The sequence below is a fragment of the Schistocerca cancellata genome, chromosome 7, assembly GCF_023864275.1.
Source record: "Schistocerca cancellata isolate TAMUIC-IGC-003103 chromosome 7, iqSchCanc2.1, whole genome shotgun sequence".
NCBI lineage: Eukaryota > Metazoa > Arthropoda > Insecta > Orthoptera > Acrididae > Schistocerca > Schistocerca cancellata.
Window position 1 is genome coordinate 331,202,092 of NC_064632.1, and position 23,828 is coordinate 331,225,919.

Genomic DNA, 23,828 nt, shown 5'->3' on the forward strand with positions numbered 1-23,828 from the left:
ACAGTGAGTTGTTACTCATATTTACTTGGTCATTTAGGAGTTGTTGTTTTTCAACCTTTGTTGTGTATATATGATAATTTTCCTGTAATGTTAGGAGATGTCTTTCATTATTTATTCTAATTATTTTCATATCATTTTCTGTTGTAGTAGGTTTGTGGTTATTTTCTCTCAAATGTTCTGCAAAAGAAGAGTCGCTAGTTCCATATTTCCAAGCTGTGATATGTTCTTTGTACCAGGTGTCAAATGTTCTGCTGCTTTGTCCTATATACCTTCCATCACATGTGTTGCACTGTAGTTGGTACATACTTGCTTTTTGGTAGATATCTGTGTTTTTTGTTATTTTTGGAATGTGCCTTTGGACTGAATTGTCTTTTTTGAATGCTATGTTTATCTCTTGTCTTTTGAAAATGTTTGTTATTTTATGTGTGAGTTTGTGCTTGTAAGTCACTGTGAACCATCTTGAATCTTCTTTCTTCTTCTCCTGTATTCCTTGTGTCATTATTGTTCTGTCACTGTTTGTACCTGTTTGTGTAGTGTTTTGTTGCACTGTTGTTTGTGTGTGTTTATGTACTGTGGTCACTGACTGTTTTTTATTTATTTTTTTGTTTAATTTTGTGAATAGATCCCTATTGTACCCACTGTTTGTTGCTATTTGTGTGATGATGTCTAGTTCTTTCGGGTAATTTTCAGTGCTGAGTGGTACTGTGTTGAGTCTACAAAGCATGTATCTGAGTGCTGATTGTTTTTGTGAGTGTGGGTGATTAGAAGTCTGATGTAGGATTGTGTCAGTTGTTGTAGATTTATGGTAGATTTCAAAGCTATGCTGATTGTTTTCTTTTTTAATGGTTATATCTAAAAAGTTTATTTGGCTGTTCTGTTCTTTTTCCATTGTGAATCTTATCTTTCTGTGTATTGTGTTCATATCTGAATGCAACTGGTCAACTTTTCCCTGAGGTTCATCTATTAAACAAAGGATGTCACCCATGTAGCTGTATTTTTGAAAATTAAGTTTTCTACATGGTTTATGAAAATGTTTGCTAGGGCACCTGATACTGGAGATCCCATTGGTAACCCATCTTCCTGTAAGTAGTATTCAGTATTGAAATGAAAGTGGTTCTGTTCGGTTATCAGTTCCAGCAAATTGTGAATTTCTTTGATGTGTTCATCTGGTAGCTGGCTGTTGTCCTTCAGGCTTTGTTCTACGATATTTATTGTTTGTGCTATTGGAATGTTAGAGTACATGTTTTCTATGTCAAAAGAGAGTAGAGTAGCTGTGTCTGGGATTTTTATATCTTTTATAAGTCACATTAATTGTGAGTAAGACCCATTGTAAACTTCAAACAAGCTCCCACTCACAAACTTGCAGGACACATGTTGAAATTACTAACAGAAACTTATAAAATAGAAGATGACAGAACTATAAAGAACATCTCAAAGTTAATACAACTTATAAAAGACATAAAAATCCCAGACACAGCTACTCTACTCTCTTTTGACATAGAAAACATGTACTCTAACATTCCAATAGCAGAAACAATAAATATCACAGAACAAAAGGCGAAACGCGTCTGGATGCATAAATAAAAATAAAAATGTCGAGGTGCAGCATGCAAAGAAGGCATTTTCTTTGAAACAACTGGAATTTATATTTTAAAGTGTTTCTCTTCACTTACTGTACTGAGGTCATGTCTTGGCTTGAACTGTGTTCCTTTTCTGATATAAATGCATGATCCTCTACCCCTTGAAGCAGTTTTGCAGTCAGAGTTTGCACTTTCATCCAATGATAATACTACATGTTGGATTTCTGTGTCTCTACACCAGTGCTCAATAACACAAACTACTATGCAGTTCAAAGACTGGAACACAACTTCTAATAGTAGTATTTTATTTTTTATTTATTGCATGTTTTGATGGAGAATTGTTAAGTCAGTGAAATTCCCCATGTTACTCTTTCCAATGGTTTGTTTTTCTTAAGACATCTGGTATGTGTGATATTTGGAGTGCTAAAATCTGTCTTGTGAGTGATTGTTTCAATATTTTGAAACTGCTGGAACTACTCTTTAGGCAGGGGAATCTGTTGTCTGGATTTATCCTAAAAAAGACTTACTTTTCCTACCCATGACAACAGGTATTTGGCCATGTGTGGCCCGAGATCCACTCCCTATACTTTCATGAAATAGCTGTACCAACCTTTCCTTCCCACTCCTGTTTTGATGTAGGCCGTGCCTAGTGTTGATATTCCCGACGGCCTTGTGTTCAAAACAGCCGGTTTCGTACCAAAAATGCGGGAGTTTTTTCCTCAACCGTTATATATATTTTTTGGAGGTGCTGAATCTCACATTATCGTTTTCTGCCTTGTCGGAGGTCGGCTTCATAACGAAAAACGCTTATATTCCCTTATATCTCGAAAACTATGCGTTTTTGAAGAAACGGAAAAGTCAAGAACGCCCACTTCTACCCCTCCCCACAACTCAAAAAATATACAAGTTATCAACAAACCCCCCACCACGTGAAAGTATATTAAATTTTCTATTTAGAGACGTCTGTAAGGCTCAACATTCTCATAAGTGAGGAATGGGCAGAGCGAAAACACGACGACGAAAACACAAACGACTCCTCTCACCTGTCTCTCCCCCACTGGCGCTATCCTTTCTGTGTATTACGCTTAAAAGAGATTGTTTTGAATGAACTGGTAGTAAATCATGTTTGATGAAAATAATAACAAATCATATTTACAACACATTAGGTATGTAACTCCAGATATAAAGAAGAATACGAAATCTACATGTTGTAATGTACGAGAGTCTTACAATAGGTAATGCCTCACATTTTCTAAGAAGCCATTAATATACAAAGACAAACATCCTTGTTGGTGCTTCACATTTGATGTTTGTTCTGTGCGCCGGTGAAGTTTCGAACCGTTCTGGCAGATGGCAGAGACGTAGTATAATGTCAAAATGGCGTCTACATGCGACTCACATCACAAGCAGCGTGCTGTTATTGAATTCTTGTGTGCAGAAAAAGAAACCGTCGTGAACATCCATAAACGTTTGTGTGCAGTGTATGGCGATGCTGCAATTGATTGGAGTACAGTTGGGCGACGGGTAAAGAAAGTTACAGCTTCAGGACATGCAGAAACATAGCTCCATGATCAGCCACGCTCGGGATGTCCTGTCACAGCCACTGCTCCAGACATGCTGAATCGTGCAGATGCCATTATTCGTGCCGACCGGGACATCACTACTCGACAATTGGCTCTACAGTTGTCGGTCAACATTGGAAGTAAGTCGGCAATGATCGAGACTCTCGGGTATTCAAAGGGGTGCTCATGATGGGTTCCACGTATACTCACAGTGGACCACAAGATTCAAAGAAAGGCCATTTCATCTGAATTGTTGCAGCGTTTTGAGACCGACGGAGAGGCCTTTCTGGCACGGAACGTTATGGGAGACGAAAGCTTGGCGCAGCACTTTGCTCCAGTAACAAAAAGGCCATCCATGGAATGGCATCAATCTTATTCACCACAAAAGAAGAAATGCAAGTCAAATCTCTTTGCCAGAAAAGTCATGGTGACAGTCTTCTGGGACTGTAATGGTCTCTCATGGATGTGATGCCAACAGAGTCAACCATCAGTTCAGAGGCATACATGAAGACTCTGAATAAACTCAAGAACCGATTCCGACAAGACTCCAGCAGAAATCTTGCTCCAACGCGATAATACACGCCCAGACATAAGTCTGAGAACCCAGGAACACATCGCCAAATTGGGTTGGACATAATTGTCTCATCCACCCTCGGACTTCCATCTCTTTGGACCGTTCAAAGATTCTCTACAGCGAAAACACTTTGATGATAACGAGAGTGTCAGACATGAAGTAAAAACATGGCTGCGTCTACAGGACAAGAGCTTTTACTAGAAGGGAATACATGATCTTCCACAACGTTGGCGTATGGCCATAGAACGTGATGGAGACTACGTAGCAAAATAGGACCGTTGATTTATATTGTCACCAAATTCTGACTCTCAACAATAAATATGTTCTGAGAGAAAAAAATAATGTCATCCCTTTGAGCTGATTCTCCATCTGGAAAATAATGACGGTGTTTGATGACAGAATATGGATACAAAAGACAGATAAGTTTTAAAGTGAACTACCGGTGTATAAAGAAATATCTGTACTGGTGTCAAGTGTGCAGTCTTTTTATTCATCTCTGTTTGGCTGTTGATAGCCCAGGCAATGTGTCTTCGGCACTAGAAGGTCCAGAAGGGTCTTGGGCGATGGAAGGTCCTGGCAAAACGTCAAGGGCTGTGGAATACCCAGGCTGAACAGTGAGTCGTTGCTGTTCCTCAACTGAAAAAAATCTGATTGATTAATGTTAGCGAAAAACTGAATAGTGAAAATTCAGTTCGATGAAAAACATTACATAAACTAATACTTTCCGTCGCCTCAGCTTCTTCAGACAATGGTGTTTCAATAGGCTCATGCAGGTCGTCCTCGTCTTCTATATCAAAATTGTCGTCGATGCTGCCGCCCCCCTCCCCCACCGACCTTGTCCCAACCTCTCTGCTCAAGTAGTACAGTACTTGCGATTGCGAGTGGCTTTATGTGTACGAATTCGTACAGTCGAGTGGGTATACCTTCGGACAAATTTGCGACTCATATAGCCATTAGTGTGAAGTAACTACAAATACAAAGTGCGGCACTTGTGTTTGATGGGTATTCTGATGAACAGAAAGCTACAAAGTCCATGGAACGCATAAAGATGTCGACTAAAAAGTAGTCCATGAAGACACAATTTAACAGCACCATGGCAAGAACAGTTAATAATAATTTCTATCGAATGAGAAAAAAAAAAAACGATGTAATGGTCAGCAAGTTGACGACAAAATGCAGTGATAATGGAATCGTCTCCAGGTAGACACTGATGATGCAGACACACCGATAGTGCTTCGGCTAAAAGAGTGTCGCAATTGTGGGGAAGATGCTGTCTTCCTGGTCGTAACGATGGCTCTCCACACTCCCTCCCGTGTACATTTCCTCAAGCCAGAGAGAGATACCGCCCCTCTACCATCCGGGAAGTCCAGTGGAGGCCAGCATTGCCCACCACGCAATGAATGATTGCGACTCTATGTCCCCGTTATTCAACCAAGGTAATATTAAATTTCTCAAGACAATCTCCTAAACTCCGGGTCTCGAATAGCACATTAATAAATTCACTGACTATTCAGCCAATCCAAAAGAAGTAACAACTCCTGGTGAAAAATTTCTGTTTGCTCTCTGTGGTGACAACCACAGAACCACGACACTCGACAATATGAGGTAAAAGTAATTTGACATCAGTCTACAAAGCATCAGCAAACATGGCTTCCACACATTTTACTGAAGCTGTAGCTCAATACCACACCTTTACAGTTTTCCATCTGGGGCAGTTGTGTATCGGAAACTACTTGGATCCAGAGCAGTGTGGGTGAAAATAGGTTGGCTCCCCTTACCACACTGAAATCGCCGATTTCCGAGAGGCTTCTACAGTTTATTTCTTGCACCTACATCTACATCTACTTGGATACTCTGCAAATCACATTTAAGTGCCTGGCAGAGGGTTCATCGAACCACCGTCACAATTCTCTATTATTCCAATCTCGTATAGCGCGCTGGAGGAATGAACACCTATATCTTTCCGTACGAGCTCTGATTTCCCTTATTTTATCGTGGTGATCGTTCCTCCCTATGTATGTCGGTGTCAACAAAATATTTTCGCATTCGGAGGAGAAAGTTGGTGATAGGAATTTCGTGAGAAGATTCCGTCGCAACGAAAAACGCCTTTCTTTTAACGATTTCCAGCCCAAATTCTGTATCATTTCTGTGACGCTCTCTCCCATATTTCGCGATAATACAAAACGTGCTGCCTTTCTTTGAACTTTTTCGATGTACTCCATCAGTCCTATCTGGTAAGGATCCAACACCGCGTAACAGTATTCTAAAAGAGGACGGACAAGCATAGTGTAGGCAGTCTCCTTAGTAGGTCTGTTACATTTTCTAAGTGTCCTGCCAATAAAACACAGTCTTTGGTTAGCCTTTCCCACAACATTTTCTATGTGTTCCTTCCAATTTAAGTTATTCGTAATTGTAATACCTAGGTATTTAGTTGAATTTACGGCTTTTAGATTAGACTGATTTATCGTGTAACTGAAGTTTAACGAGTTCCTTTTAGCACTCATGTGGATGACCTCACACTTTTCATTATTCAGGGCGAACTGCGACTCTTCGCACCATTCAGATATTTTTTTTCTAAATCGTTTTGCAGTTTGTTTTGATCTTCTGATGACTTTATTAGTCGATAAACGAGAACGTCATCTGCAAACAACCGAAGACGGCTGCTCAGATTGTCTCCCAAATAGTTTATATAGACAAGGAACAGCAAAGGTTCTATAACACTACCTTGGGGAACGCCAGAAATCACTTCTGTTTTACTCAATAACTTTCCGCCAGTTACTACGAACTGTGACCTCTCTGGCAGGAAATCACAAATCCAGTTACTTAACCAAGACGATATTCCACGAGCACGCAATTTTAATACGAGCTGCTTGTATGGTACAGTGTCAAAAGCCTTCCGGAAATCCATAAATACGGAATCGATCTGAAATCCCTTGTCAATAGCACTCAACATTTCATGCGAATAAAGAGCTAGTGGTGTTCCACAGGAACGATGTTTTCTAAACCCATGTTGACTGTGTGTCAATAGGCCGTTTTCTTCGAGGTAATTCATAATGTTCGAACACAATATATGTTCTAAAATCCTGCTGCATATTGACGTTAACGATATGGGCCTGTAATTTAATGGATTACTCCTACTACCTTTCTTGAATATTCGTGTGACCTGTGCAACTTACCAGTCTTTGGTTACGGATCTTTCATCGAGCGAACGGTTGTATATGATTGTTAAATGCAAAACAGTTTGCCAAGGTCTATGTGGGTGTAGGCGAGCAGAACTGTTGTGCACGAAACTGTGCTAACAGTGCGTAGGGTAATGGTCCCACATGATCGACAATTTTGATATAGAAGATGAAGACAACCTGGGCGAGCCTCTTGTCTAAAGCAGCTGAGGAGATAGAAGTTATCAATTCGTCTAGTATGCTTTAGAATTATGCATCTTTACTAATCAATTTTTCTCTACCACAACATTAACACTCATTTACAATTTTATATCTGAAGAACAGCAACAAGTCACTGTTCAGCCTGGACTTTCCACAGCCCCTGACGCTTTACCTGGAGCTTGTCGTGCCCACGAAACAATACCTGGGCCAGCAACAGTAAAACGCAGATGACTAAAAAAAAAACAGCTCACATGTCACCATTAAAGGTATTCCTTTATACATCGATAGTTCACTTTATCTGCTTATTCAATCATTAAATACCGTCATTCTTTTCCAGATGAATAGCCTACTCGAGATAATGGCATTTCATGACATACGTACATTACTACACACAGATTTCATATTCATCTTTCTATTTGCAGGCATGTTCCTAAAATGTTGTAAATATATTTTTGTTTATTTTTACATCAGACATGCTTTACTATCAGTTCATTCAAAACGACCTCTTTTAATCGTAATACACAGAAAGTGTAGTTCCAATGAGAGATAGACATGTGGGAGGAGTCGTCTGTCTGCAAGGCGCAGGAGGTGTTTTTCGTATTTTTCGCCCTGTCCCCTCGCCACTTATGAGAAAATTGAATTTTACAGGCGTCACTTATAGGCAATTTAATGTACTTACAGGTGGTATGGGGGGGGGGGATTTGTTGATAACCTGAATATTTTTCGGGTTGTAGGAGGTAGGGTTGGGCTTTCTTTGACGTTTTCGCGGAAGGACCAAAAAATTGCTGTTCTTCAGAGGACTCTAGCGCCTATACTGCTCGTCATAAAATCAGAGCTGATTATTGCAATTTGTAGGAAATTTTGTCTACTTGAATTTGTGTATAATGGTCACGTTAATAAAACCCAAGTTACCGAGGCTTTTTTTGCATTTCTCGTTTCGTGCACAACAGTGTTGCTCGCCTACACCCACATCGACCCTCACGAACTGTTTTGTATTTGCAAGAAATAAACTGTAGAAACCTCTCGGAAGTCGGTGATTTCAGCGTGATAAGGGGAGCCAACCTATTTCTTGCAAACATAAAAGTTGGATTCAGCACACCAAGAAACATATAGAATCGCTGAGAAAAAAAAACGGAGTTTTGTTATGGGTAAACCACCATTTGACTGTGCTAAGTCACCAAATCACAATATTATTGAATCTTGGTGGTCTACATTGGAGAGACGGATGCATGATCGCTCTCCATCTCTATCAACATTCCATAAACTTGTCACAGTTTTGCGGAAAGACTGCTATACTGTCCCCTTGAAGACGTCACAGGACCTGTATTTATTCATTCCGAGACGACTGGAAGCTTTATGAGCGCGTACGGTTTTCCAAGACCGTGTTAGGCGTGGTAATGTGTTGGTGTTTCCGTATCTTCTCCACCCTCCGATAATTCTCATCCTCTTACAGTAGACTTCCTTTAATGTACTGCGCATAGATATGGCGCAAAGATCAACTGCTGTTCGAACACAGCATTGACAGCAAATCACTGAGAACAGTAATTTCTGTAAAATACCTAGGACTAACCGTCACGAGCGATATAAAATAGAATGAGTGCACAAAACAAATGGTAGGGAAAGCAGATGCTTGACTGAGACTCAATGGGAGGATTATATGGAAACCTAATCCATCCACGAAAGCAGTGGCTTACCAAACACTAGTTCGACTGATCCTTGAATATTATTCACCGGACTGGGACGCTTGCCAAGTTGGATTGGTAGAAGAGATTCCGAAATCCAAGGAAGAGCGGCGCGTTTCGTCACAGAATCGTTCAGACGGAGCGAGAACGCTACGGAGATGCTCGACGAACTGCAGTGGCAGGTGCTTCAGGAGGAACGTCATGCATCGTGGCCAGGTTTACCGTTGAAGTTACAAGAACATATGGGGTGGTTATAACTCAAGTGTAGCTACTTACAGAGATCCTGTGTGGACTGTAATTATCGTATGGCAGCGAAATTTGGTAGATATTCTAATGCGTTAATGCGGAACCGATTTAAGCTGGAAAAATTAGTTCCAATTTTTGCCACCAGGTACAATCCTGGGGCTGCACAGCATCTCGCCAACGTCTCTGGTACTTATATTGAACAAATTGTGTAAGTGGCTGCTAATAACAAAACCAACATTATACCTTTTTCACTTGTTCGACCCATTCTGCCCATTACTTATGGAAACATTTCTATACTTTTATGTCCATCCTTCTGACTGAAGGTTTGTGGGTGTGCGGCAGTTTACTTGCAGCTGTCCTCTCGATATTATTTATTATACAGCAACCAGTTTTTGTGACTCAATACACCATCTTCAAACCTTAATTGACGCTGAGGGGCTGAACTCCACTAGTATACACAATCCCATCAGTGGCCAACATCTATCAACTGGCTTCTCTAGACTACTGCAATAGCAGCGTTGACGTTCTGTCTACAACCATCAACTACCAACTGAATGGAAAAACATTCCAACATGTTACTCTAACATGTTTCTTGCTTGCTTGATTTGGGGGAGGGGACCAAACAGCGGTGTCATAGGTCCCATCGGCTTAGGGAAGGATGGGGAAGGAAGTCGGCCGTGCCCTTTCAAAGGAACCATCCCGGCATTTACCTGAAACGATTTAGGTAAATCACGGAAAACCTAAATCAGAATGGCCAGACGTGGGTTTGAGCAGTCGTCCACCCGAGTGCGAGTCCAGTGTGCTAACCACTGCGCCACCTCGCTCGGTAAACATGTTTCTCCAGTCAATTGGTAGCTGATAGTTGCAGACACGACGTCGCTGTTACAGTAACGCACGGAAACCAGTTCATAGATGTTTGCCATTAACGGGATCGTGTATACGACTGGAGCTCACCCCCTCAGTGTCATATAGGGACTGAAGATGATGTACTGAGCCACGGAAACTGGTTGCTATACAACAAATAACAATGAAAGGACGGTTGCACGAGTTTCATTTTACAACATTTCTATACGTCTTTCTTGTATTCACAGGGCCAGAATTGCACCTGGTGGCAAAACGTGAACTAATTTTTTTCCAGCATAAATCGGTTCGTCATTAAAGCATCAGAATATCTACCATGTTTCCCTGCCTTTCTGAGTGGTTACCCTGACACACATACGTTTCGCGAAATGACTACGACAAGGAAATCATAGAGATTAGAGCTCTTACAGAGCTTTATCGACTACCCCTCGCCCCGAGCAGAATTCGTGAATAGAACAGGAAAGAGCTTGTGGATAGTATGCCACGATGAATACAGGCATACATCAATGCAATACAGCAGTCTGGACCACCATCTCGGAAAATCTCGCTGTATGGTGGTACAACATGCAGTGTGTCGTTTTCATGAGCAATAAAAATGGAGGAAATGATGTTTATGTTGATCTCTATTCCAATTTTCTGTACAGTTTCCGGAACTCTCGGAACCGAGGTGGTGCAAAACTTTTTTTGATGTGTGTGTAGTTGCCAAGATGGCTTACATCTATTGATATATCATGCCATATACAACGTACAAGAACGAGCTGCATTCTTCCTATACCCTCCATACACCATGAGCATGATGGCTTTTTCTGCATTGGTAAATCCCATCCTCCACTAACGATCTACTGCGTGGACTGTCGCACATTAAGTGACTAGCAAGTCACAGTGTACTCAAAGAACACACAAGCACATTAGACGCAAACATAACAACATTGTCCTTAGTAACCAAGCAGTTTGAACTGCACAAATAATTGTTAATGTGAAAACTTTTCAAAATACGATATCTCATAAACGATTCACACTAGATACCTGCAACAAAAACCAGTGTCATTCTAATTGATCCTACATTTAGTTTGTTAATGTCAATAGGCATTGTTCCATTTAAGCAAGTGTATGTTTTCACACAAATATGCTTTATAAATATTATTACAATCTGTTCATTGTAGCTAACAATAGGAGCACCTAACCACCAATCCATTCTATGAAAACCGCACATCAAAAGCAATTTCCATACCCGCAATATTTGCGGTGTAAGTTATAGATGATTCAACCTGTATATATAAATGTGTGTATGTATGTATGTGTGTGTGTGTGTGTGTGTGTGTGTGTGTGTGAAAACAGCTATGGTTCATATGTGTGAGATATTTTATTGAAACCAAGCTATTCTCATGCGACAGTTCTGCACAAAGGTAACGTTTTTGCATTACTAGGAATAAATGTGGGGAGAGTCATGTTGGATTGCCAAGATCTGTCCGGCTCAGTTACTGAATGTTGCGACAGAGTGGTTCTCATGAATATGATTCAGTGGGATAGTTTCCATTCTCTTTATGAACTGTATGTATCTCGTGTTCGTGTTTAGAAAGTCGATATTTCATTCGCCAGATAAGTTATGTGTCTTATTATTTGCCACTGAACATTAAAGAACTGATCTATGTATGAGAATGCTAAAGACATCATGTGTTCCTGTGACTTTGATCGTTGTGGGCTATGTAAACTTTTGTATGTCTGTGGCAGAATAATAATCAAAAATAAATGCAGATATTGAACCTTTATTCAAGCCATTTATATATTCTGCTAAATGAAGCGCAATTATTGTGAGATAACAGATGTGAGTAGTTATAAACCTTGCACATTGGTTTATGTGGAAGTAACTGTTTCATTTAATGTTTCACCCAGCATCACTATTGTTCCAAGCCAAATCTCAGAAATAAGCCACTCTTTGCGTTATTGAGTTTCTTTGGAAGGTAAGTAGGTCTCGAGATCTTCGAGACGGCATCACGTCCCGGTTGCATGTTTTGTAATATGGTGGTATTACAAGCTCGCCATGAAGTATAATCACTTTATATATGAATATATATGAATATATATATTGTCCAAGTTAGAGTAAAACTAAATATTTTTAGGAAGATTCAAATTGGTTTCAGTAAAGGGGTAGTTAACCAGTGGGCAATATTAACGTATTTCAGATATGACATAAAATGTTCTGTTGCACTGCTTAAGTAGCGGTCCCTGAAGAACCATAACTGGGAGTAGTCTGACTGCGTCATATTAAATGGGGTGTATTCATTTTTGTTTGAAAGGGTATCCTATATGTGGAACTTAACCATCACTAAGTGTAGCACATTAAAAAGCAAAAACACAAAAATATCTGTTGACTTTTCGAGGATTAAAAGAATAGGGTTTTTCTGTATGTTTCTTGATTAAAAGAACAGGGGTTTTGTTTTCTCCCGGTTGCTTAACCAATATATTGCTATGTTTTATAAACACCATTTGTATTTGTTTTACTGAAATTTTTTTTATTGATCCGATGCATATATCCTTACAGGGCAGTACTTGTTCTGTGTGTTAAAAACTGGTTTTGGCAGTTTCATTTTTTTAACAATTCTGGACTTATAAATCTATATGTAATTTTGTATTTTGTTAGGTGATTTTGAAATTATTTCTGATTTTTCTTTTTGGTTGTATTAATAACCAGTGCTGAATGAACAAACCTACAGCTAGACAGAAGAGAAACACGAGAAGTCACTTTAAAAGCAGTAGGAGAAGAGAAGAATTTCAAGCTGTAGGTTGTTCTGATTCAAAAGTCTTGTCAGTTACTGATATCCAGAGAAGTGATAAGATACATAAAGGTGATTAAGCTGCAATACCTAGCAATCAGTTGCAGGGTGTTGCAGTTGGTGATGTCACTGACAGTCAGGACACCTGTAGTGTTCTCACAAGTGAGAATCCAACCAGTTGTGGCGAGATTCAGCAACCTGAAGCTGTTGATACTTGTGATACATCTGCATATACTTCTTCCGTCTCTACAGTTTGCCCTGCTCGGGTTAAACAGCGAAGTATTACGCCAGTTACAAAACAGGATAACTGCAAGAGGATTCAATAAAAGACTGGAGGCGAGAGAGGCGCAATTTGAAAAGACAGAAGCTAGTTACAGGCAACAAACTGAAAAAATGGAGGCTACAAGTAAGAGTAACAGTAGAGAATTAAGTTGGGAGTTGTCAGGGACAATAAAGGATAGTGTGTAAAAACTTAATAATAAATACACTACTGGCGATTAAAATTGCTACAGCAAGAAGAAATGCAGATGACAAACGGGTATTCATTGGACAAATATATTATACTGGAACTGACATGTGATTACATTTTCACACCTGGGCATTGAGTCAAACAGAGCTTGGATGGTGTGTACATGTACAGCTGGCCATGCAGCTTCAACACAATACCACAGTTCATCAAGAGTAGTGACTGGCGTATTGCGACGAGCCAGTTGCTCGGCCACCATTAACCAGACGTTTTCAGTTGATGAGAGTTCTGGAGAATGCGCTGGCCAGGGCAGCAGTCGAACATTTTCTGTATCCAGAAAGGCCCGTACAGCCCCTGCAACATGCGGTCGTGCATTATCCTGCTGAAATGTAGGGTTTCACATGGATCGAATAAAGGGTTGAGCCACGGGTCGTAACAAATCTGAAATGTAACGTCAATGTGAACAAGAGGTGACCGAGGCGTGTAACCAATGGCACCCCATACCATCACGCCGGGCGATACGCCACTACGGTGATGACGAATACACGCTTCCAATGAGTGTTCACCGCGATGTCGCCAAACGCGGATGCGACCACCATGATGCTGTAAACAGAACCTGGATTCATCCGTAAAATGACGTTTTGCCATTCGTGTACCCAGGTTCGTCGTTGAGTACACCATCGCAGGCGCTCCTGTCTGTGATACAGTATCAAGGGTAACCGCAGCCATAGTCTCCGAGCTGATAGCCCACTTTGCTGAAAACGTTGTCAAACTGTTCGTGCAGATGGTTGTTGTCTTGCAAACGTCCCCATCTGTTGACTCAGGGATCGAGACGTGGCTGCACGATCCGTTACAGCTATGCGAATAAGATGCCTGTCATCTCGACTGCTAGTGATACGAGGCCGTTGGGATCCAGCACGGCTTTCCGTATTACCCTCCTGAACCCACCGATTCCATATTCTGCTGACAGTCATTGGATCTCGACCAACGCTAGCAGCAATGTCGCGATACGATAAACCGCAATCGCCATAGGCTACAATCCGACCTTTATCAAAGTCGGCAACGTGATGGTACGCATTTCTCCTCCTTACATGAGGCATCACAACAACGTTTCACCAGGTAACACCGGTCAACTGCTGTTTGTGTATGAAATATCGGTTGGAAACTTTCCTCATGTCAGCACGTTGTAGGTGTCGGCACCGGCGCCAACCTTGTTTGAATTCTCTGAAAAGCTAATCATTTGCATATCACAGCTTCTTCTTCCTGTCGGTTAAATTTCGCGTCTGTAGCACGTCATCTTCGTGGTGTAGCAATTTTAATGGCCAGTAGTGTAGAAACCAGCGGTAAAGAAAGAGAGTACTGATGGGTTAAGAGAGCAGGTCGAAAGCATTAGTGAAGAGGTTACTGGAAACTTTACTGAACTGGGTACACTATTACAAGAAGATTTACGTGGGGAGTTTGGTGGTAGAATTTGAAAGGTTTATTTTAATTCAGCCACCCTTCATTTCGATTACGTGTTTTGTTTACTGATTATGTGAGAGTCCTTTGGCATATTTTCCGACCACTCGCTGGTTGATTTCGATATTCCTCTGTTACATGGGCAGTATTTAGGTTTCATTGGTGATCTTTGGAGCAAGCGTCTCAGCCAATGAACGCCTAGCACGTCGTGGTTCCCAATGAGCTCGTTGTATGTGAAGGAAAGAAAAGAGGCAGCTGCAGTTTGGCAACTGTAAGGAGTCACTGGTACGGGCGCATTTGTACTGAGGCAGTCAGGCTGTTGCAGATGTGTGCAGTTGTAAGTGGGCTCATCACATCACGTAGTGCAGTGCGGTTTATTAGTCGGTGCTGAGCAGTTTTGGGAGCGAACTGCATTTTATTGTGAGTTGTTGCGAGCAGGCAGTTCTGAGCCAGAAGGGGGTGGTTGGAGGATGATTGTGTCAGACAGGCTGTGGTATGTTGATTTTGTTGCCACTCAGTTGAAGAGAAAAGTACATGATACTGACATTGGTACTGAGAGTGACTGCAATATTAGTTTTGAGAGAGCCATTCTGTTCAGCGATCTGAGACTTTTCTTTTCTTACAGCATGGCATGTATCTAGTGGCAGTGTGACTGGGTAGGTTTTGTGAAGAACTACATAGCGCCGTGTCGATTAGGCTGAGCTCACTATTCAGCGTTGATTGCATCCATGTCCAATATTTTACCTGCGATCAGGTGTTGGTAAATCATTGTTTTCACTCACAAAGCAGACGGGAATTTGCGACATTATCAAGCGATTTGAGTCTTAGCGATTTCTTCTGCAGTTTAATTGGTCTGTCCTTTACAACTTTGGAACCTTGCAACTGTTTATCACTGGCGGCAGTTTCCCATAGCTGTAAAAATGTTCCCATGTTTTAATGTGCATAGCTGACGACCAAAAATGGTTCAAATGGCTCTGAGCACTATGGGACTTAACATCTGTGGTCATCAGTCCCCCTAGAACTTAGAACTACTTAAACCTAACTAACCTAAGGACATCACACACATCCATGCCCGAGGCAGGATTCGAACCTGCGACCGTAGCAGTCGCGCGGTTCCGGACTGCGCGCCTAGAACCGCTAGACCACCGCGGCCGGCGCTGACGACCAATTTTAGTCTGATGATTGCTTTTTATTACTTTCTGCTTTACATCCGATGTTCACTTCCATGTGTTACATGAGAGACTCGTAAGTGTGAATAACAATAATAACTAGTCAGAATTTCAATTTCATCATAAATGTATTTCTTTTGTTCTGTCCAAAATATGTCTCAATGTAAGTACAATTTCAGCAGATGACTGAATGCGAGCATTATTTCATCAGTAACTCTTTTACGGAATTTTACAGTTATTCTGGTAAATAAGTTATCTTTAATAGCAGTCAGTATTCTATTATAACTTTCATTTTCGTTATACATGATCATACTCAGTCGCCGTCGATCTCAAGTATAGGTCATTCACTTTTTCTATGGAAAACACTGAAAATAATTCTAAATGCATTCCAACGGTTGCAAAGGCCCAACAGCGCTGCTACATTGTCACGAAGCTCTAGACAGTCTGGGTTTCGTAAAGCACGTGGCAGGGCCCCTCGGTGAATGCACGCCGCGTGGTACCGAGTGCGGAAACTGCCGCCCGCGTGCGAAGCGAGTGACAGGCAGCGACCGCTGCTCGCCCTGTTCCGCCATGTGGATGCAGTGCTCAACACACGCCGTCCCTGAGTCACGCACGTAGCCTCTATTTCGCTTCGAGAAGCCTGTGACCCAGTGCCCCAGAGAGGCTAGTACAAGTGAAACAGAATTCCTTCAAAACGTAGGCCCATGCTGGTTATCCTCTGTTCCAAACCGATAGTTGTCATTTGACCTATATAATAGATCGTTTAAGAGGTGAAAGAAGGAACAGCCAACCTTTAGCATATCTGAACCCATCGCTGATGTAAGTACTGTCTTGTTGGTAGCCCCATTTTTTTGTAAGTCAGGGGAAGATGTTTCTGTCTTTTTCGATAGTTCGCCTACAGCGGCGAAGTTATGGAACTGGAGTCCCGAGTGGCTGCTAAATGTAGTTCGTTTAAAATTGGTTAATGATAACTATGACATATTTAATGGCAATGAGAAGTATCAGGGTGCTCAGTGCTTCAAGGCCTTTTGGGAAAGTATTAGTAGAACCTTAAAAAGAAAAGTGTGAAATCTTATGAGACTTAACTGCTAAGGTCATCAGTCACTAAGCTTTTTTTTTTCTAACCTCTTCATCTCAGAGTAGCACTTGCAACCTACGTCCTCAATTATTTGCTTGACGTATTCCAATCTCTGTCTTCCTCTACAGTTTTTGCCCTCTACAGCTCCCTCTAGTACCATGGAAGTCATTCCCTCATGTCTTAGCAGATGTCCTATCATCCTGTCCCTTCTCCTTACCAGTGTTTTCCACATATTCCTTTCCTCTCCGATTCTGCGTAGAACCTTCTCATTCCTTACCTTATCAGTCCACCTAATTTTCAACATTCGTCTATAGCACCACATCTCAAATGCTTCGATTCTCTTCTGTTCCGGTTTTCCCACAGTCCATGTTTCACTACCATACAATGCTGTACTCCAGACGTACATCCTCAGAAATTTCTTCCTCAAATTAAGGCTGGCATTTGATATTAGTAGACTTCTCTTGGCCAGAAATGCCTTTTTTGCCATAGTGAGTCTGCTTTTGATGTCCTCCTTGCTCCGTCCGTCATTGGTTATTTTACTGCCTAGGTAGCAGAATTCCTTAACTTCATTGACTTCGTGACCATCAATCCTGATGTTAAGTTTCTCGCTGTTCTCATTTCTGCTACTTCTCATTACCTTCGTCTTTCTCCGATTTACTCTCAAACCATACTGTGTACTCATTAGACTGTTCATTCCGTTCAGCAGATCATTTAATTCTTCTTCACTTTCACTCAGGATAGCAATGTCATCAGCGAATCCTTTCACCTTGTATTTTAATTCCACTCCTGAACCTTTCTTTTATTTCCATCATTGCTTCCTCGATGTACAGATTGAAGAGTAGGGGCGAAAGGCTGCAGCCCTGTCTTACACCCTTCTTAATACGAGCACTTCGTTCTTGATCGTCCATTCTTATTATTCCCTCTTGGTTGTTGTACATATTGTATATGACCCATCTCTGCCTATAGCTTACCCCTACTATTTTCAGAATCTCGAACAGCTTGCACCATTTTATGTTGTCGAACGCTTTTTCCAGGTCGACATATCCTATGAAAGGGTCTTGATTTTTCTTTAGCCTTGCTTCCATTATTAGCCGTAACGTCAGAATTGCCTCTCTCGTCCCTTTACTTTTCCTAAAGCCAAACTGATCGTCAACTAGCGCAGTCTCAATTTTCTTTTCTATTCTTCTGTATATTACTCTTGTAAGCAGCTTCGATGCATGAGCTGTTAAGCTGATTGTGCGATAATTCTCGCACTTGTCAGCTCATGCCGTCTTCGGAATTGTGTGGATGATGCTTTTCCGAAAGTCAGATGGTATATCGCAAGACTCATATATTCTACACACCAACGTGAATACTCGTTTTGTTGCCACTTCCCCCAATGATTTTAGAAATTCTGATGGAATGTTATCTATCCCTTCTGCCTTATTTGATCGTAAGTCCTCCAAAGCTCTTTTAAATTCCGATTCTAATACTGGATCCCCTATCTCTTCTAAATCGACTCCTGTTTCTTCTTCTATCACATCAGACAAATCTTCACCCTCATAGAGGCTTTCTGCTCTCTCCTCTGCATTTAACAGTGGAATTCCCGTTGCACTCTTGATGTTACCACCATTGCTTTTAATGTTACCAAAGGTTGTTTTGACTTTCCTGTATGCTGAGTCTGTCCTTCCGACAATCATATCTTTTTCGATGTCTTCACATTTTTCCTGCAGCCATTTCGTCTTAGCTTCCCTGCACTTCCTATTTATTTCATTCCTCAGCGACTTGTATTTCTGTATTCCTGATTTTCCCGGAATATGTTTGTACTTCCTCCTTTCATCAATCAACTGAAGTATTTCTACTGTTACCCATGGTTTCTTCGCAGCTACCTTCTTTGTACCTACGTTTTCCTTCCCAACTGCCGGCCGCGGTGGTCTAGCGGTTCTGGCGCTGCAGTCCGGAGCCGCGGGACTGCTACGGTCGCAGGTTCGAATCCTGCCTCGGGCATGGGTGTGTGTGATGTCCTTAGGTTAGTTAGGTTTAAGTAGTTCTAAGTTCTAGAGGACTTATGACCTAAGATGTTGAGTCCCATAGTGCTCAGAGCCATTTGAACCTTCCCAACTTCTGTGATGGCCCTTTTTAGAGATGTCCATTCCTCTTCAATTGTATTGCCTACTGCGCTATTCCTTATTGCTGTATCTATAGCGTTAGAGAACTTCAGACGTATCTCGTCATTCCTTAGTACTTCCGTATCCCACTTCTTTGCGTATTGATTCTTCCTGACTAATGTCTTGAACTTCAGCCTACTCTTCATCACTACTATATTGTGATATGAGTCTATATCTGCTCCTGGGTACGCCTTACAATCCAGTATCTGATTTCGGAATCTCTGTCTGACCATGATGTAATCTAATTGAAATCTTCCCGGCCTTTTCCAAGTATACCTCCTCCTCTTGTGATTCTTGAACAGGGTATTCGCTATTACTAGCCGAAACTTGTTACAGAACTCAATTAGTCTTTCTCCTCTTTCATTCCTTGTCCCAAGCCCATATTCTCCTGTAACCTTTTCTTCTACTCCTTCCCCTACAACTGCATTCCAGTCGCCCATGACTATTAGATTTTCGTCCCCCTTTACATACTGCATTACCCTTTCAATATCCTCATACACTTTCTCTATCTGTTCATCTTCAGCTTGCGACGTCAGCATGTATACCTGAACTATCGTTGTCGGTGTTGGTCTGCTGTCGATTCTGATTAGAACAACCCGGTCACTGAACTGTTCACAGTAACTCACCCTCTGCCCTACCTTCCTTTTCATAACGAATCCTACACCTGTTATACCATTTCCTGCTGCTGCTGATATTCCCCGATACTCATCTGACCATAAATCCTTGTCTTCCTTCCACTTCACTTCACTGACCCCTACTATATCTAGATTGAGCCTTTGCATTTCCCTTTTCAGATTTTCTAGTTTCCCTACCACGTTCAAGCTTCTGACATTCCACGCCCCGACTCGTAGAACGTTATCCTTTCGTAGATTATTCAATCTTTTTCTCATGGTAACCTCCCCCTTGGCAGTCCCCTCCCGGAGATCCGAATGGGGGACTATTCCGGAATCTTTTGCCAATGGAGAGATCATCATGACACTTCTTCAATTACAGGCCACATGTCCTGTGGATACACGTTACGTTTCCATTGCCTTCTGCATCCTCATGTCGTTGATCATTGCTGATTCTTCCGCCTTTAGGGGCAATTTCCCACCCCTAGGACAAGAGAGTGCCCTGAACCTCTATCCGCTCCTCCGCCCTCTTTGACAAGGCCGTTGGCAGAATGAGGCTGACTTCTTATGCCGGAAGTCTTTGGCCGCCAATGCTGATTATTTATCAAAATTTAGGCAGTGGCGGGGATCCAACCACGGTCCGAAGACGTTTTGGTTATGAATCAAAGACGCTACACCTAGACCACGGGTCTAGCTTACACTCTACTAAACCTAAATTATCCTAAGGGAAACACACACACCCATGCCCGAGGGAGGACTCGAAACTCCGCCGGAACCAGCCACACAGTCCATGACTGCAGCGCCCTAGACCGCTCGGCTAATCACGCGCGGCAGTAGAACCTTAGAGAAGAAAAATATACATCTAGGTAGTATCTTAATGGTATAGTGCAAAAACAGGGAGAATCGATAGTAAGTTATGTAGACCGTATCACCAAAAGCAATATTAACACATATAAATTGACGGATGAAGATAGTGCCAACAAGACCAATCTGCAGGTTGCACCAAAACGGGCCTCGACGCATTTTTACCGGGTCTGTACACACACAATTCCCAAAAAGCTTGGACGGAGCGGCAGCAACAGCGGCAGCTTCGTCTGAAACTGAACAAGTGAAAAGGCCCCCACAGGAGAGACTAGTTTTTTAATATAGAAGTTAGACGTTATAGATGTGGGTCCCCGGGCCACATTCAGCAGTTTTATAGGAAGCAACACTGTCAAATGCGCAAACAGGTGGGACACTCCATTCAAAAATGTTGGCAGCCATGTGGAAGTTTAAATCACGGTAATACTCCCGCACCTCCGTTAAACGAGACAGGGGACAGTGTGACCACTGTCTCAGTAAGCGTGACCACAGGACCCTGTGCGAAATTAGTGGCAGACATTTGTCGGTTTGGCTACGTAAAGGGTAGATTGTGTAAGCTTTGTTTGATACCGGATGAGAGGTATCCATCCATACTGGGTAGCCAGAGTGGATTTTGTGCCGCGAATTTGAACCCCCCACACTGTAGACTAAGTACTGTGGGTGTTAACAGTGTTCATTCATTCGGTTTGCAGTGTTGGGTTCCTGAGGGAAGAGAAAGTTCTCCCTAGCATAGGCATAAGTTACGACGTCATTCTTTGGCTAGGCTTCCTTGTTAAATGTCACGCCAAAGTCGATCTACAAACCGTAGAGCGGAGCTGGGTGGGACGTCGTTCCGTCTCTGTTTTACTGGTGAAAGAATCAAACTGCTGTAAGGACCGCCCGAGGTATCGCGCAAGCCAGTTAAACTGTGCACTCCATCTCTTAGACTCGACTCGCTTGATACAATGCCGAGAGGTGCAGGGAAGCTGCTTTGGACGAACGTAGGATCTGATTTGCCGATTAATACTTTGTGTGTAATATAGCCCTTGTAGAGAACGAATGCACAATGTTTCACATGTCGCAGTTTACCTTTTGTGTAGGAAACTGACGACAGCTGGTAGTGCCCATCAGTGTGGAGAATTTTGGTTTGGAAGAGGTGAGGCTATCAAAAGGTGCACTGATGGCTAACTTAGAAATGTAAGAGAAAGATTAGTTGGTTCTGGCGCTGCAGTCTGGGACCGCGGGACTGCTACGGTCGCAGGTTGGAATCCTGCCTCGGGCATGGATGTGTGTGATGTCCTTAGGTTAGTTAGGTTTAAGTAGTTCTAAGTTCTAGGGGACTTATGACCTAAGATGTTGAGTCCCATAGTGCTAAGAGCCATTTGAACCATTTGAAAGATTAGTTGAATAGGAATTTCAATGAAGAATACACAAAGCTAGGACATACTGTCGATTTAACCGCACTAAGGAGAAAGATGTCACATATGAAAGAATGTGGCACAGCGGGCATGGAGAGATTGTTGGAGGAATACGCAGAAATGTTTGACCCACTTGGACCATTGCTGACTATGCCACTAGTGCAGCACAGAATTCCCACTGGGAATGAGCTGCCTGCATAAAATATAAAAAAAAGGAGTATCGGGTCCCACACCATCTACAACTAGTGATAGAGGAATTTATTGATCAACAGTTTCAGGATGCAATTCCTGAAATGGTACCTTCCCTGGTCACTACCTGTCATCATCGTTCCAAAGGAGTCCTCAGATGGTAAGCACGCTTACATATTCTGCAGCAGTTATAGGTTTTTGAACCAATGGACAACAACTGCCATATCCCAGCTCAACATTACAGAGAGCTCAGGCAATCCGGGGCAGTGTCATTATTTTAACACGATGGATTGATGAAGCGACTACTACCAGTTAGAAGTAGCATTGGAGGATCGACCCAAAATGGCGTTTTCGGTTCCGATTGTTCATTAACACTATCGATGGATGCCATTCGGTTTGAAAAATTTGCCACCGATTCTCCAACGCTTCGTAGATCGGATGTTATGGGGTCTGAAACCATAGCAATGCATGGTCTACCTAGATGATATCATTGCTTCTTCCAGGAACTTCTAAGAGCACGTAGTGCATCTACAGGGTGTTTCAAAAATGACCGGTATATTTGAAACGGCAATAAAAACTAAACGAGCAGCGATAGAAATACACCGTTTGTTGCAATATGCTTGGGACAACAGTACATTTTCAGGCGGACAAACTTTCGAAATTACAGTAGTTACAATTTTCAACAACAGATGGCGCTGCAAGTGATGTGAAAGATATAGAAGACAACGCAGTCTGTGGGTGCGCCATTCTGTACGTCGTCTTTCTGCTGTAAGCGTGTGCTGTTCACAACGTGCAAGTGTGCTGTAGACAACATGGTTTATTCCTTAGAACAGAGGATTTTTCTGGTGTTGGAATTCCACCGCCTAGAACACAGTGTTGTTGCAACAAGACGAAGTTTTCAACGGAGGTTTAATGTAACCAAAGGACCGAAAAGCGATACAATAAAGGATCTGTTTGAAAAATTTCAACGAACTGGGAACGTGACGGATGAACGTGCTGGAAAGGTAGGGCGACCGTGTACAGCAACCACAGAGGGCAACGCGCAGCTAGTGCAGCAGGTGATCCAACAGCGGCCTCGGGTTTCCGTTCACCGTGTTGCAGCTGCGGTCCAAATGACGCCAACGTCCACGTATCGTCTCATGCGCCAGAGTTTACACCTCTATCCATACAAAATTCAAACGCGGCAACCCCTCAGCGCCGCTACCATTGCTGCACGAGAGACATTCGCTAACGATATTGTGCGCAGGATTGATGACGGCGATATGCATGTGGGCAGCATTTGGTTTACTGACGAAGCCTATTTTTACCTGGACGGCTTCGTCAATAAACAGAACTGGCGCATATGGGGAACCGAAAAGCCCCATGTTGCAGTCCCATCGTCCCTGCATCCTCAAAAAGTACTGGTCTGGGCCGCCATTTCTTCCAAAGGAATCATTGGCCCATTTTTCAGATCCGAAACGATTACTGCATCACGCTATCTGGACATTCTTCGTGAATTTGTGGCGGTACAAACTGCCTTAGACTACACTGCGAACACCTCGTGGTTTATGCAAGATGGTGCCCGGCCACATCGCACGGCCGACGTCTTTAATTTCCTGAATGAATATTTCGATGATCGTGCGATTGCTTTGAGCTATCCGAAACATACAGGAGGCGGCGTGGATTGGCCTCCCTATTCGCCAGACATGAACCCCTGTGACTTCTTTCTGTGGGGCCACTTGAAAGACCAGGTGTACCGCCAGAATCCAGAAACAATTGAACAGCTGAAGCAGTACATCTCATCTGCATGTGAA